The following is a 15,297-nucleotide window of genomic DNA, read 5'->3' on the forward strand; positions in this document are numbered from 1 at the left end:
CAGTTTATTTTTAAATTACATTCCCAGGGTTGCAGGCTATCATTTGTAAACCTGCACCCATAAACCCCAATTCTGCACTTTTTTTTGCCACCTATTCAGTGGTAAAAGTTATCCCCGTTTTTTTTCAAAGATTTTTCAAACCTGCGAAAAGTCTTTGAAATTGAATATGGGGATAATTGAAATCAACGTCATAAATTATCGCCAATTCCGAAATTTTTGCTCCAAATTGAATACCCCTGATAGCCTCACAGAGACAGATCAAACTGTGAGAGAAAATTGTAAAATATGTTTTCTGAGCAGACATTCACTGCAAAGAATGTCTACTGGTAACCTACTAATTGTGATAATTGTGTACAGGAGGGTGTCAGATACACACTGTTGAGGATTGGTAATGTAATGATAAAGATTTACGATGTCCATACACTCATTACTGACAAACTGACTAGGGAATTGTCTGAAAACAGAGCAAAAGACATTTGCAGACACACTGTCTGGGGAATTATTAAGTGACAAAGTTGCAGATTTTCTGAGTGGTAATGAAACTCAGACCTCAGTGTATTTCCTGACAAAATCTCAATGACAAAGGCAGAGAATCTTATGTTGATTGCTAGAGAGATAAAAGCAGAGAAATTGATAGCGCATAATAGAAAGACACAGAAACAGGCTTTAATACATGATGGTACTCGCAGAAAGGTGTACCACAGCTACTGGCTGGACTTGTTAAATTTTAGCCAATGTTGCCAAAAATAACAGAACTGTCTATATTGGATTTCCACATTTACAGATCAAGAACAAGTGTGAATATCTGCTGCAGTGTTGTTGCCTTTTTACAGATTGTCCAACATCAGCCAGAACTAGAGATGAGCATGTTCGGTTCCCAGAGAACTAAACCCACCTGAATTTAGCATATCTGAGTTGGTTCCAAGCAGGGAAAACGATTCGTGAGCTTTCGTCTCTATGATCAATGCAGTATATAAGGGACCACACGATGGATGCCATTTCCACTCCGGCTGTGGAGACTGAACAGGGAGGGTGGGTAGTGTAGGGCTGGGAGAGGTGCTGGTGCTATCTGCTGTGTCCTGGGCGGGTGCTGATCCATTCTGGTCTCTGGTCACGGTGCTGTCACTATCACTGTGCTGTCTGCTGATCCATTCTGGTCTCTGATCATGGTGCTGTCACTATCACTGTGTTCTATGATGATCCATTCTGGTCTCTGATCACGGAGCTGTCACTATCACTGTGCTGTCTGATGATCCATTCTGGTCTCTGATCATGGTGCTGTCACTGTCACTCACTGTGCTGTCTGCTGATCCATCTGGGCTGTCTGCTGTGTCCTGGGCTTGTGCTGCGTCCATCTCTGGGCCCAAGTTCTGGACTCCAAAAAAAAAAAGTAAAAAAAAAAATTCAAGAGGAGGATATTTTGGTAGTTGAAGATGCTAAGGATGATGAGGATGTTGATGATGAAGATGTTGGTGATGAGGATGTTGATGCAGAGGATGTCCTTTGTATAAGGAAACAGCTGTTGCCCATGGTTTGAAAAAGCCAAAGCCCATTGTTGTCATCCTGGGACAAAAGACAAAAAAATCTACTTCTCATGTATGGAATTATTTCCAACCCGATCCGGACAACAGTTGTCAAGCCATATGTGCCCATTGCCATACAAGAGCGAGTAGAGGGAGGGACCTAAACCACCCAGGAACCTCCTCCTTGTTAAGTCACTTGGAGCGCATTCATCAAATATCAAAGTGTACGTCGCCAAGTTCCAAAACTCAAAATGTATCAAGTCCATTATCACCTACCTGCTCCCTCTCTGTGGGATCCAAGCGCCTTCGATCTCCAACACCAACACCTGCATCATTACCTACATCCTCATTCGTGATCGGAAGTAATTTAAAAATACAAGTGACTATTAAACAGTCCTCTGATAGAGGAAGTAAGTATAACATAAATCAGCCACCAGTGGCAGCAGTTCTTGCTAATGATAAACAGAAAGCCATAAAGCAACATCTGGGTGTGGAATTATTTTAATCTAAATTCTGACAAGAGTTGTGAAGGCAATTTACAATGCTTTATTGATGACGGCACTCTGAATTTATGGTTATGATCCATTAATGTGACGAATTAATGTTTTCTCAAAGCACAATTCTAGGTGGCAGATATAACATACCAACATGTTTAATAATGAGACATTCTTGATCTATACCTTCCCTGTGTTTCTCATACCAGCCTAATAAAACTCTCATTACTTTGTCCTATACCTTAGGGCATGACAAATAACAGTAGAGATTAGGGCTTATGAAGGGAATCACAGTTGCCTGTTGTTTTAAGGAATTGGTGCTCTATCAGATCTCTCATTTTTTCTCCTCTGCATCAGGCAAGAGAATAAGCAGCAGAGTCTGTAAGCAACTTTAGATTTCTGACTTCTACTTCCTTCTCCTGGTTACTATACCTGTATTGACAACAGTTCATCATAAATATATTGGCTACACAAGATGTGCTAATAGTCTCTGCTTATTGCTTATATTTAATCTGGTGTTTTTTATATTTTACATGTTTCATGTTGTATGTGTATATGTATATGTCAATACTTTGCCTACTTTATAGAGGTATTTTGTAACTGAGTGTCTGGATACCATTGTGTAGTTACATACATTCCATTTGAGGTATCGGCAATTCAGTATCCATCTAATTTCACATTCTATTCTGACTTTATTAAATGTCATTAAGATAATGCAATAGTCTAGTGTTGTCAGTCATTTTATTACATTGTTACGCTTATTAAAAGTTATGTTTTAATCTTATGAATTTATATATCACAACCTGTGAGTGCACCCCTATAGAGTCTTTGTGTTTGGTGGATTTTATTCACTCACCAAACATTCCTTTTTCTAGATTTATTTTACTGTGGGTAGCACCACGACCTATATCTATTGGGTATTATACCATAATTGTAATAGGTTTGTGTTGTGGATATAGATACGTTTAGGATATTTCTTATCATTAACCAATTATATTATTTTCTTTGATCAGTGCGGTGACCTTACTCCTCTTGCCCCTTTCCCCCAGTTTGCTCGCATTTATTAAACTGTCATCTTGTCTGTCACTGCTGTGTGGCAATGTTTCATAGAGGTCTGATATTTTTTTAAACTGTCATGCATTTGTGCCGCTGCTCTGTTGCTTACTTTAGCCAGCCAGCTCGCTGCAGCCTTTGGCCTGTATTTGTGAAAAATAGTGAAATCAATATTGTGAGCTGTGAGGTGTTTAAAAATGCCTGAAAATGATTGTTATTAAGGTTAATAGTACTGTAGGAACAAAAACAGGCACAATTTATGTCGTTTTAGCTGTTTTTATGATTTTTTAAGAAAAAAATCCAGATCCAAAACCAAAACACAGAAGAAAAAAATCCAAAACCAGATTCAGATCCAAAACCAGGGGAGAACCAGATCCAAAACCAAAACATGGGGGTTGGCGCACATCTCTAGACAGAACCAAGCCAAGTCAGTGCAAAGAGAAAATATCCAGTAACTCTCTGTACTGAAGACTGGACAATTCTCATGCCTATGTGGACTGTTGCTGACATGGAACATGCTGATACACACGGCTTTAACTTAAATGGTGTGCAAGTTACCACAGAGACAGCACTGATAGTGCCAGGACAAGTACTGAATGAACTGTCATGCCATAAAACAGTTGAAGCTGTATTCCATCAAGCTCAAACCAAAGGAATTGCTGTAATACAGATCATGGTTGACATTACAGAGAACTGTTGAGTTTGCCAGCAGTTGAAAATGTGGACTATCTTGCCTAACACTGAAAAAAGTAATATTAACTTTGAAAGAACAGCTGCACAAGTATAGCATTTTGAATTAATTGTTTAATTTAACTACAGGTTGAGTCTCCCATATCCAAAATGCTTGGGACCAGTGGTATTTTGGATAATGGAATATTCCGTATTTTGGAATAATTGCATACCATAATGAAATTTCTTGGGAATGGGACCCAAATATACACACAATATGCATTTATGTGTTATATACACCTTATACACACAGCCTGTAGGTAATTTTATACAATATATTTAATAATTTGTTGCTCAAACAAAGTTTGTGTACAGAAATTAAATTCATTTATGTTTCATATACACCTTATACACACAGTCTGAACGTAATTTTATACAAATTTTTAATAATTTGTGCCTTATACAAAGTGTACATTGTGTACATTAAACCATCAAAAATCAAGAGGTTTCATTATCTCAGTCATGCCAAAAAAATTCCATATTTTAGAATATTTAGATATGGGAGACTCAACCTGTACTACAAATACTGTTATTCAAGAGTAAAGTTGTCTCAAGCAGAGTTTTACAGTATAACAGACTTTCCTGAAAAGAAACCCATTTTATGTAAATAAAATTAAGTTTTTTGTTTTTTTATGCTTCTTACCATTCACAAAACGGACACTGTGACTATTGATTGATTGAATGAATGGATGTGTTGTTTAGGGAAGGTTCATATATATATATATATATATATATATATACACATCAATTCAGGGTTTTCATAAAATGAGCCAAAGCTAGTTTATTGTGCACAAAAAGAAAACATTAAATAAAATTGTAACTCATCTGGGCTCTAACCAAACATAAAAGTTCCCTCTCTCATAAGTGGTATGCCCCTGCCACAAACATAGGCACATGCACAGTACTCACAGTCATTAAATTACAATGACTCTTAACAGGCCTGCTGCCTCTTTCCCCAGGTAGTGAGACACTGAGTAAAACTGCTGACACAATTTTAATAGCCTCTCACAGGTGCAAGTACTAATTAGCCTGTTCTCAGGCTAAAGCCCTGAAGACCCAAAATTGACCTAGTGGATGGAGCCCTTACTTAATCTCCATTCATAACCCCAGGAACCCTTATCCAGTTTTTACTAAAGCCCAAACACTATCAAGCCTGTTTTGCAATCACAGACATTTTTGTGGGGTTTTTAATACATATATATATCCACACACACGCACACACACAAACACGATTCCACAAGGAAGCACGCCAGATTAAACAAGAATGTAAACAGCAACTTTGCATCTAGCAACGTTTTGGTTTATTAATCAAACCATCATCAGGCATAAGAATACAGAAAGACACTTACCTTAAATACCCAACACCAATACACCAAGAGTACATGTGATCGTGTGCTCACTTCCGGCACTGCATCTCGTGACGTCAGTTGCACAGCGGCGCCTATCACTGATGTCAGAGGGTGCCCGTCCAGCCCATGGCAACAGAATTAACAAACAGTAAGTGAGCAGTGCAACAGGGAATGTAGGTCTGTAGTGGTGCCTGCTCACAGACCTCTCGGAGCGCAGCGCTGTACACAAAAGTAGGACACTGAAGGGGACATAGTAGGCCAAATGCATCACATAATAAATAATAAACAAATTATAAATGTAAATCAGTACATACCTCTAAGTATGATACCCAAATCACGGAGAACTATCCATGCAGTAAGCGTGGTTATGTGACTGCATACTATAGCTCTAGCTGAGCAAGCTGCGGAGAGAATAACAGTTTAAAGTGAAAAAATGGTACAATGCAATAAAGACAGACAACAACTATAAGTAACTCTGCCAACTAAATCAGCTATCTGACATATACTGTATGACAAATAATCAAAAATACCAACGCAACCCATGCTTCTCAGGGAAATACAATTCATAGGTGGATAAACATCACAAATTTAAAGATAGCAGTTGAGCGGCAAGGTTTCATTTAACTACCACAGGGTCACTGTGTTGAGAGTATATATCCATTAAGCTTCCAAACGGAGGAGGGGTTTGGCTCTGTCACCAACAAGTAATGACAGAGGGACACAATCAATGATTTTGTATGTCAAGGTGGCAAATCCATGCTGGAATTCCTTGAAATGTCTTGCGACTGGCTGGTACTGTTCTTTTCCCTCTAGTGCTGCCCTGATGGCAGATCGGTGGAGTGCCATGCACTTTTTGAACTGGCACATAGTTTTGCCCACATAAAACAAGCCACATGGGCATCTGATCATGTAGGCAACAAATCTACTGCTGCAGGTAAGTATACAGTATGTCTAATCTGGTAGCGTCTACCAGAATGGGGATGGGAAAACGTGCTACCCACTTCAAGATAGCAATTAATACATGGGTAGCAGCCAGGTTTTCATGCCAGGAGTTGTTCAGGTTTGGGGGATCTCAATGCTGGGAGATCTGTCTTTACCACCCAATCTATAATATTCTTTGGATGCCTGTAACATGGCATTAGGGAGGTACCAGCAAGAGACGTAAGGGTCGGGTCTTCAGCCACAATATGCCAAAGTTCGTGGCTGATTTGGTGATCTGTACTCTTAAAGAGTTAAACTAATTAACCCATGCAATGCGTTTAGTTGGTGGTTGTTTGTGTTTTTTCTTTACGGTGTCCTCCCTAGGGATAGCCAGTACACTCTGGGCCTGACTCAGAGCCGGACGCTCTGACAGAGCGCTCGCTCTGAATCAGCGCCGGTCCTCTGGTTTTTCAGAACGGCCCCCTGGCTGCTCGCATAGCTGTGGGTGACCACCCACAGCTATAGCGAGCGGCCATGATGATGGTCGCGATGGTCAAGACCATTGCGACCATCGGGCTTGCGATGAGACCCTTGTGGTAGGGCCTCATTGCCGCAGGCCCAAGAGTGCTTTCGGCTCAAACAGAGCCGAAAGCACTCCCACTGACATCACTTGTGATGTCAGTGGGGCCGGCCCCAGATGGTAGGTGTTCCCATGGGAATGCCTCCATCTGGGCAGCCACACCCCCGGCCTGCCTGCCAAAGGGGGCGTGCTGTCACTCGACATCGACAGTACGCCCCCTTTGGTACGAGACCCAGAGCGACGGTTTGCCCGTCGCTATCCGGGTCTCGCGCATGCGCACAATGGAGCCGGCTCCGTCGTGCGCATGCGCACTGGGCCACCATCGACCCACTTGTGAGCACATAGCACTCACGAGTGGGTCTGAATCAGGCCCTCTGTTTGGTTTCTGCTAACCTGGAGGCATTATAGCCCCTAATCTGGAATTGTTCTATCATCGAGTCTATTACTTTGAAAGCCACATCAGGATTATCTGTGATTCTGTGTACTCGCAGTAATTGCAAAAATGGCAGACCATGTTTGAGGGCGATGGGATGGTGACTTTCAGCTCTAAAGGTACGTACACATGGACAGATATCTCATTACGGTTTGAATGATAACAATATCGTTTAATGATATATCATCCATATCACACCATTTTTATGTAGCCAAAGATGAAGGATGCGCACTCCCGCAGACGATCAACGATATCTTTTGTCATCCGTGCTGCAAGGCCAATTTGGACGATATTGTTATTGTTATAGTTCATATCATTCCAGAATGAACAGAATGAACGATGAACGATATAGATATAATGCCAGTCCCAGGGAAACTCCCAGGCACCATTTTGAGAGTGTAGCAGAGCAGCACAGATGCCCAGCATTCAGCCCACTGAAGCAGGTGAAGCAGGATTCCTTTAAAAAATGGTAAGTAGGCTTTACTGCCCACCAATGTGACAAACACTGCCCACCAATGTGCCCTGTGCCTGCAATGTAGCCACTGCCCACCTATGTGCCCTGTGTCTGCAATGTAGCCACTGCCCACCAATGTGCCCTCTGCCTGCAATGTAGCCACTGCCCACCAATTTGCCCTGTGCCTGCAATGTAGCCACTGCCCACCAATTTGCCCACTGCCTGCAATATAGCCACTGCCCACCAATGTGCCCACTGCCTGCAATGTAGCCATTGCCCACCAATGCCCCGCAGTCTGCACTGTAGCCCCTGCCCATCAATATGCCCGCTGCCTGCAATGTAGCCACTGCCCACCAATGTGCCCATTGCCTGCAATGTAGCCACTGCCCACCAATGTGCCTTGTGCCTGCAATATAGCCACTTCCCACTGATGAGCCTGCAATGTAGCCACTGCCCACCAATGTGCCCGCTTCCAGCAATGTAGCCACTACCCACCAATGTGCTCGCTGCCTGCAATGTAGCCAATGCCCATCTATGTGCCCACTGCCTGCAATATAGCCACTGCCCACTGCCCACAATGTGCCTGCTGCCTGCTGCCTGCAATGTAGTCACTGCCCACCAATGTGCCTGCTGTCTGCAATGTAGCCACTGCCCACCAATGTCACACACACTGTTCATTAATGTTTAAATATGTATATGTCATGTGTTTAGTTTCTTTCTGTTAATATGCACCAAGCCATCCTCCCCAGGTTTATAGGTCCACTAAGTTAATATGCTGCCCCCCCTGTGTAGGTGCATGTATATGTTTTTAATAAAATATATATTTTTTTATAGTTTTTTTCCCCTTTTTTCATTAGAAGTGTCTCAACACTCGGAATTCTGGATGGGTTTTATAGCGCTATATCAGGGCAACGAATGTCTATAGAATATGAGGAGTAAGGAATACTCTGACCGTAATCTGAAAAATAAGGCATATAAAAAAATGGTCCTGTATAGCAAAAGCCACAAGAGTGATGCTGATGTATGCTGGGTAAAGAACAAGATACAGAACTTCCGTATGGTTTTGTATAAGGAGCACAAAAAATATGTAGATGCTCAACGATCAGGAGCAGGGGCCGACAAAGTCTGTCCGCTTCTGCTTTCCCCTGTCAATCAAAAAGGGGATGAGAGAGAGGGGAGACGCTGCCCTAGATGAAACAACAGAAGCACTTCTGCTTTCTGGGAAATCAGCCGTGTCTACCTCCTGTTACCAGAGCGGTATTGCAGGAGAAGTCACCGGTATCCTCCCAGATGAGAGAGCGCTATGAGGGAGAGTAAAGAAGATACCTGAATTCCGTGTGCAAGAGGTTGCTGGAGTGGTGCGTGAGTCAGCTGCTGCTCATGCAGCTGATAGTAGGTAGGACGCGCGTTTCACCTGAGGCTTGGTCACCTGATTGCTGTGGGCTCCATACTCTTCCTGTCTGTTTATTTCAACTAGCGCTTAGCCAATCACTGTACATTGTTACTGAGTGATGGCTGGCGCAACCAATCAACATAGCTGGTATCTTAGCCTATAAGGTGATGATCAGATGGAAAACTCCGGTGATAATTAGCATAGGTAAACAAAAGAGCGCTGACTCGCTGTTTTTTTTCAAAGACAGGAGTCATTGATTTACATCCACTGTGATTCATTTATTTATTTTTTCTTGTCCATTTGCAGCAATTGTTTCTACTTGTATTTACTTACCTACATATATTGTATTGATATTTTGATTGTCTTCATTGTTTCAGTCAGGGACCCCTGATGAATTGGTGGAAAAGGTACAATCATCCCTTTCCCTATATTTAATATATAAACAGAGGTTGCATCATTAATCTGGGTGGTTTACCCCTGAGAGCTAGAGTGAATTTATACATCCTATTTATTAATTTTTTTACCTCAGGTCTCATTTAGATTGATTTATTAGAGAGAAATTTTCACCGTTCATATACATCATGGTTTGACATTTCAGCATGATCTGTTTGATATCACTTTATGTTTATTGTCCTTTGTCTATTTAGAGTGCATTAATTATCACTCTTTTTAAGGGAATTTAATTGTTTACTATTTACCATCCAATTAACTATTCTTTGAATGAGTGCCCCAAAAAGCTAGTTTTTGTCTTCTGTTGCCTTTAGCAACAAGCTTTTGTATCTGTATTATACAAATCCTTTGGGTGCACCACCAATAGAGGGTCATCTAATAATTAATTGTATGATTGACCGTAATTTTGTTTTTTCCCAGATTTCTTTATTATATTTCTTATCGGTGCAGATTTTTAAAATTTTTTCAAACTGTTATTCTGCTGAGTTTGTCATTTCCCTTATTCACACTTGGGCATCCATATATACTTTTCTTTATAGCTGGCCTTTGCATGATATAGTTTATCTTCATTTTCTTCTTCATTTACATCATATGACTGAGTATGACTAGTTTCAATCTCAAAACTGAATTGCACACTAGAAGACGTACGAATGATCTTGAGAATATATTCCCCATTGAGACTTCTAATAGTGATTTAAATTCAGGTTGGAATGAGGACCTTGTTAAATTGAAATGGACTTTACAAAAACAGACAAGAATCAATTGGGACCTCACCAGCCTAGAAAACTATTGTAAACAGAAAATCACTCCCAGGGGCTTACGCCCCAAAGTTTTTCCTATTTTTGAATTATGTACTGACAATTTAAGACAAGAAGAGAAGAACAGTTTACTTAAATGCTCTCAAGAATTGATGAGCATATTAATCCAACATAACAACTTAGTCCTAGAGGAGTGCAATAGAGAAATTGAGAAAATTGGGTTGAAATTAGAACAATGGGAACAAAACCTTGCATTTCAGAATAATTTTTTTAAACTCAAGAAAGAATTAGAAGAATATGATCTAACAATTATTGAGAGAAAACACAAAAAATTTCTCAGAGACAAACGAGATTTTTCTACAGGCAAGGTCTTCCGGTGGAACAGGTCTCAGCACAAGACAAGCCTAGCGAATACTGAGGGTACTCCCTCTCCCTCTGAAGTTGAGATTTCTGACACAGAGGAAGTTAACGATCACAATTTCCACATAAGAAACTTATCATCACAGAGAAGTGATAATTTTGCACACTTCTCTACTTTTTTAGAGGAGACAAGGGGTACCCGCGGATGCCCCGCAAAAACAAAACAAGGCAAGGAAGAAGAAAAGAAAGATGGGAGCCCCAACCTCTGAATCAATATTCAACCAGGAGGAACAAAATGTAGAGACCACAGCATCAGCCCTGAAGATTATCAATTTGTCTCAACATATTCTTGATGAAGTGCAAATGGAAGTTCTTAGCAAAAGTTTGTCATTTTCCCCAACTAATCAGTTCCATGGATTCCCATGGGAAACACACTTACAACTCTTTGGGAGGAGACTCCTATTAACCAAATTTCATAGCTCTAAAGAACGGTCGGATATCAGCTCAGAAGAGAATATCACTAGTTGCAATATTTTGCAATTAGAAGAAGAGGCCATATTGGCATTGGAAGACCTAGCAGAAGAGACAGGTTCTGATATTAGGCAGAAAAGACAGATTTGTAAAAAAACATTCCACCTTCTTCCCTCTGGAAAACAACTGTCCGGAGGTTGGTATTTTTCTCAGTCTAGTATCAAGAGATTTTGATAAGCTATATAAACAACAAAGATGGTGGAAACCATTTGGTAATTTGAACATGTCTCAAAGAAAAGCATTGAATGAAATAAAAAATTGGGACAATATTCTTATCAAACCATCGGATAAGGGTGGTAACATAGTGATATGGCCAATAGATCTCTATTTGAGCGAAGCTAGGAAACAATTACATGACAGTACATGCTATGTTGCAACCCTTTTTGATCCTACTGATAATTTTAAAACATCTTATCATAGAATTATCAAAAGAGCCCTAGAAGATGGTTCAATTACCAAAATGGAGTATGATTATCTTTTGACACCAAATCCAAGAACTCCGACTTTTTATCTTTTACCTAAGGTCCATAAAGATCTTGTAAATCCACCAGGAAGACCTATAGTGCAAGGTAATGATGGTCTTCTAGAGAAAGCAAGCTGCTTCCTTGATGTACATTTGAGGCACCATGTATTAAGTCTCCCATCATACATCAAAGACACAACTGATGTATTGAGAAAGGTTCATGATGTGGTACTAGAAGACACCTATTTCCTAGCAAGCTTAGATGTAGAATCCCTCTATACATCTATTATACATGAACAAGGGATACAAGCAGCCAAATATTTTCTATCTATGGAAGGAATAGGTGATTTTCAAGAATTTCTTTTAGAATTACTTGACTTTGTACTACATCATAACTATTTCATTTTTAACAATCACTTCCACATCCAGGTAAGAGCTGCTGCTATGGGGGCAGCTTGTGTCCCCACTTATGCTAACCTCTTCCTGGGTTGGTGGGAGAGGGAGCACATGTTTCAAGATGGGCAAGATCACCATACCCAACATATTGTCGCATGGATGCGATATATTGACGATATTTTAATCATCTGGGATGGCACTCAAAGCGAATTGGATAATTTTGTCAAACATCTTAATGACAATGCCTTAAATCTTAAGTTAACATGTGAAAGCAGCAGAACCAGCATACCTTTTTTGGACCTAAGGATATATAGGGGAGGAGACAATCGAGCTCTGAAAAGCTTTAGGAAAAAGACCTCAACCAATAGTCATTGCAGTAGCTCACATTTCCCCCTACAGTTAAAAATATCCCCAAAGGGGAGTTTTTGAGGCTGAGACACAATTGCTCTAGTGATGAGTCATATAACACACAGAGTATGGACCTAATACAGAGATTAAAAGAAAGAGGTTACAGCAACCGAATTATTAAAAAAGCTAAACATGAGGTAACTAAAACCAAAAGAGAGTCCCTTATTTTTGGGGACAAATCTAACCCTGTCCAAGACAGTACCCTCAGATTTATTGGAGACTTTTGTAATAACTGGAGGGAAGCCAGAGATGTATTGTAGAAACATTGGCATGTTCTGCGTTTAGATTGTGATCTGGCTAAGAAATTAGATGATCAGGTCAACATGAGTTGGTGCAGAGCACCAAATTTAAGGGATCATCTGGTGAGAAGCCATTTCTCTATGACCACTATAAAATCATCATCAGTCGTGGGTAGTCACCCATGTGGAGAAATGAGATGTAAGGTCTGTGCACATATCTCGAACATTAATTCAGTTACTGACAAATTTGGCCATGAGCTCAAAATAAAAGATTTCTTTAACTGCAGAACAACCAATGTGATCTATTGTTAAACTTGCACCTGTCATTTGAAATATATAGGCATGACTTCCAGACTGCTAAAATTAAGAACTTTAGAGCATCTTAGTAATATCCAGAATGCCATTGCAGATAGGAGCAAGATGAAACAGCTCACCACAGTGGCTAGATACTTCCTCAATAAACATTCCTGTAGGGAAAAGGATCTGATGGTTTTTGGATTAGAAAAGGTTAAGTTGGGTATAAGAGGAGGGGATATTATGAAAGCCTTACAAAGGAAGGAAAGTGAATGGATCTTCAAATTGGGGACTCTTATCCCTAGAGGTCTCAATGAGAATATCAACTTTTCAGCGTTTCTGATAGATTAATCTCCTCATTTCCATTCTTCGATTAAAGATCTTTTTGTTATAAGACTGATTGTCAACGTGACATTTTATGTGTTCTGAGACTCCCATCTTCTAATATATCTATTTATCATTTTGGTTTTCTAAGTAATGTGAATTTTTTTATCTTACTATGGGCCTTTATAATTATTATTTATAATTTTTCATACTAATATTCAGTACCTTGTTTCACAGGTTTGTTTATTTTTTCACCTTTTATTTATTTTTTCACCTTTTATTTATTTTTTCTATTTTCCTCACTTCATTTTTCACACCACGTTCCACTTTCACTATTGCTCTCCAAGTAGGTGTTTAGCTCACCACTTGATATGTACATTTTTTCACTTATCATCCACAATCTAGGATAGATTCCATTTTTATGATATTTATTACTCAATTTTGGATTATTTATATTTCCATTCATATTTATATTCACATTCATATTTATTCTTTTATTTTTTTTTATTTATTTATTATTATTATTATTATTATCCTTTATATTTTTATTTTTATGTTTATCAATAATCATACATTCTCTATTTCACTTTTTCATCATCATTCATTTATTCACCATGTTTCCAATATTCACTAAGAATTTATATCTCACACTAGTTTCCAACTATTGGTCCTACATCACTTAATTTTCTCTTTCACTATCATTTTTTATTTATTATTATCATTTTATTATGTCTAATTTTTATTTAATTTTTTTATTCATTTCATATTTTTCATTTTTCTATTTTTTTATATATTTCAGATTATTTTTTTCACATTTACTTTTATTTTATTTTTCATTTTCAATTCATTTTTCAATTCACTATGTTATACTCTCTGATATCTCAGGGTATCTAGTAATTAAAAGTTAAGTAGTTCCTCTTTATTTATTTATTTATTCAGATATTTGGTGTTGTGTATACATATTAGTATGCTTTTCCGTATATCACTATGCGAATATGATCTTTTTGATTGCTTATATATTCGTATGTAAATTAATATATAAGTCATCTCATATATATATTTTTATCTTTTCTGTCATTATATATCTTTATTTATTCAGATATGACTAATCAGGACACATGATCATAGTCACTGTTATACTCAGGTTCAATCCCCCTTATTGAGGTTTTTTTTAGATGTTTATATCACATCTATTTTATTTGTTAAGTCAGTATCACCCTTAGTGCATCAAGGAGCTTACATATAACCTGATTTCTCTCTTTATTTAATTTTCCCCTATTGCGTTAATCATCAGTATCAATCCTTGCACACCTGACTCATTATATTAGTGAAACCGAGTCAGCGCTCTTTTGTTTACCTATGCTAATTATCACCGGAGTTTTCCATCTGATCATCACCTTATAGGCTAAGATACCAGCTATGTTGATTGGTTGTGCCAGCCATCACTCAGTAACAATGTACAGTGATTGGCTGAGCACTAGTTGAAATAAACAGACAGGAAGAGTATGGAGCCCACAGCGATCAGGTGACCAAGCCTCAGGCGAAATGCACGTCCTACCTACTATCAACTGCATGAGCAGCAGCTGACTCACGCACCACTCCAGCAACCTCTTGCACACGGACTTCAGATATCTTCTTTATTCTCCCTCATAGCACTCTCTCATCTGGGAGGATACCGGTGACTTCTCCTGCAATGCCGCTCTGGTAACAGGAGGTAGACACGGCTGATTTCCCAGAAAGCAGAAGCGCTTCTGTTGTTTCATCCAGGGCAGCATCTCCCCTCTCTCTCATCCCCTGTTTGATTGACAGGAGAAAGCAGAAGCGGACAGTCGCTCTTCTTGTCACCCTGGACCTTACTTTTTTCACTCACTGACATAGATGACTTGAACTTATCCATATTTAATTATTAGATTCATTACCATTGCATTGTATCATCTATTTGACTATGTGTACTGTGGATCTTTTCAGCTCTGATCTGTTCCACCTGTAGCGATTTATTTATATATCCCTATCATATGGTTATTTGAGCAGTATCACCTTATAGAACTGTCACAACTGGGATGAGTAATACTATCATGCAAGTCTTTCTACTTAGACTGACCCTATAATTATACTGTATCTCTGCTTCATTTGGACCAAGGTCAT

Source organism: Taudactylus pleione, unplaced genomic scaffold (assembly GCF_031769625.1).
Source record: "Taudactylus pleione unplaced genomic scaffold, aTauple2 ptg000055l, whole genome shotgun sequence".
In the NCBI taxonomy this organism is placed as follows: Eukaryota; Metazoa; Chordata; class Amphibia; order Anura; family Myobatrachidae; genus Taudactylus; species Taudactylus pleione.